This window comes from Triticum aestivum, chromosome 6B, assembly GCF_018294505.1.
Source record: "Triticum aestivum cultivar Chinese Spring chromosome 6B, IWGSC CS RefSeq v2.1, whole genome shotgun sequence".
NCBI lineage: Eukaryota > Viridiplantae > Streptophyta > Magnoliopsida > Poales > Poaceae > Triticum > Triticum aestivum.
Window position 1 is genome coordinate 29,427,812 of NC_057810.1, and position 2,843 is coordinate 29,430,654.

Here is a 2,843-nt window from a genome sequence, read left to right on the forward strand (position 1 = left end):
TCGGTATTCCACTTCTGTCAGGCTTCCCTTGGTGTTCCACTGTAAGTGTTCTCATTCGCTTCGTCTCATGTGTAGCATCATCCCCTTGGTGCTTCTTGACAAGTCTCACCATTTGCTCATTCCCATTGTATACAACATCAAAGCCCTCAAGCCGCCGCCTTAACCTGGCCTTCTCAGCTTCCAGCTCCTCCTTGAAGTCCTCGTCGTCAAAGTGTTCACGACGATATGTCTTTCCTTCACAATATCGGACAAATGCAAGCTCCGTGTGACCCCCAATAAAATCGGTATGATCTGCAGGGTGCTTCAGGTCACCACTTCCATGCTTTTTACATCCATAGCAGTACGAACCATTATCATTATCATCAGCAGGTTCAAGCATGCATACGCTGGCCAACAGGTCCGACGACCGGATCCTATACAACACTTCAGCAAAGAAAGCTTGCCGCAGCCGTCATCATCAGCAGCGGCTCCTCCTCTAGTATTGGGAGTGAGATTGTAATGAAAATAGAGCCTACCTCCCTCATCAAAACATTGGCAGCACATGATGTCTTTGAGTCCATATGCAAGATCCCCGAAAAGGTTGTGGTCGTCGTTGTATCTGTCCACCAAAGATTTGGCCAACTGGAGATCCGAGTCGGGGGTACTGTTAGAAATCGGTTGCGACCTCAGGCGCTTCTTCCTCGTGCCGTCGGGCCAGTAGAGGGCCAGCTGCACAACACAGTCCAGCGGAGATAGCCCCATCAACATCTTCCTGTCCTGGCAGCCGAGAAGGTAGCGGTCGATGGCGTCCTTGGTGGTGGCAAAGGGCGCGCCGTCGACACGGGGGTACGTGTAGAAACGTCCTCCGGTGCGATCAACCCTGAGGTAGAATCGTATCCCCCAGATGCTCACGTCTAGGAAGAGGATCGGCAGGCCAGGTGGCGACCGGGTGTTGGACTCCGGCGGTGGCTCGGCCAGGCCGACTAGGTAGGCGCGAACATGGGGCCGTTGCTGGAATTCGTCGCGTGACACGGCAGGTGGTTGTAGAGGTGCCATTGATACCCTCCGTGTCTGAGGGCCGGATTCATGGAGGAGTGCTTGAGGAGATCCAGACATTGGGATTGGCCACGACCGACCGCCCGTGTTGGGTTGAGGTTGACGAGGAGTCGCCGTCCGGGAGGGGTCGGCGTGGTGCTCCGGGTCAACGACCAAGTGGCCTGGCCTGGGCACATAATCATGCGGGCTCCAGAAGAAGCCGATGATCCGCGACAGAGCGGGTTGGTGCATCGCGCCTGGTGAGGAAGTAGCTGGATTATAGCAACTCCAACGGGCCGACCCAAACGGACATGCATTTCGTCCGCTTTTTGTCCGTTTGGGTCGGCAAAATGGACATCTGCGTCTGCTTTTTGATCTGGGTCTGCATGTGCGCCCAACGGGTGGCCTGACCCATTTTTGCCATGTCTGCCCTGGCATTTCGTCGAACATGTAGCAGGCAGCGGGGTTGACAGCGGCTAAACGGCCGATGGCTGCAGCGACACAGGCCTAGCGCGGCTGCTTCGCACGCCGCCTGCTGCGACCCGTCCGCCCCCGCGCCTCCAGCCCGGTCGCCCCGGCCACGGCCGTGCCCGTCCGAGCCTGCTCACTAGTCTTCCCGCGCCCGAGTCATTCCTCCTCGCCCTGCCAAGGCTGCTTCGCGCGCCGCCTACTCCGACCCGGCCGCCCCAGTGCCTCCAGCCCGGTCGCGTCGGCCGCGGCCGTGCCCGTTCGAGCCGGCTCACTAGTCTTCCCGCGCCCGAGTCACTCCTCTTCGCCCTGCCAAGGCTGCTTCGCGCCCTGCCTATTGCGACCTGTGCCCGCCCGAGCCGGCTCCGCCCCGTGCCCGGTGGCGCCCTTCCCCTACGCCGCGGCGCCGCGCGGTAGCAAGGCGGCCGCCTTGGCCAGCATGTACGACACGGACGCCGCGGTGCTCGCCGCAACCACCCATAGGTACGTGCCTCCTCCTCCCCCGCACGCCGTGGCAGGGGATGAGCAGTGCGCGCGCGCCGGAGTCGGCGGGCAGGTCGACGAGGAGCACGACGAGCAGGGGCGGCGCGCAGATGAGCAGCAGCGAGGCGAGCATGGCGACGAGGAAGAAGGCCGTCTTGGCCCCCGGCTGCGCCCCCCAGCAGCCCGCGCCCTTCTCCGGCGCTGCCCCGGCTCCGGCCCTTCTCTGGCACCGTCCCGCGGCGTGGTTGGTGGCCTGGAGCGGGGTGGCTGGGTGGGTGGGTGGAAGAAGAGAGAGGAAAGGAGGAGAGAGATGGGATGCGTGGTTGAATGACATGTGGGCCACGCATCACATGCAGTGGGCACAAGCAGACGAGGAGAGCAAAGAAAACGTCCGCTTTGTGTCCGCCGCCGACCCAAATGTGTCCCAAATTTGAGACAAAAATGGGTCCGCGCGGACACAAAGCGAACGCAAAATGGAAATGGGTCTCTGCGTTGGGCAGTCGTTTTTGTCCACACAGACCCAAACGAATATGGGCGGGCTAAATGGGTCGCCCCATTGAAGTTGCTCTTATGGTTTCCCAGCCGGCCTCTGCCACGAGAGATATGGGAAACGAATAGGAGGCGATCTTCTCTCTTCTTGATATTTTTTTTTCTTTTTTGAATCTCGTCTTGATTGGTTGGTGGGTTCCTTCCTACCAGCCTACAAAGCGCACAACGCTCGCGATGGGAGCCGAACCATTGATTGGTTTTTTTTGGGTACTAATTCCCGCCCCCGGGGTGGCACCGGCGAGCTCTCTCCGGCGATGCCATGGCCCATGGCCCTGGCTTGAGCGCATTGCTGCCAGCGGCAGAGCCAGGGGGGATGAGCAGCACACACC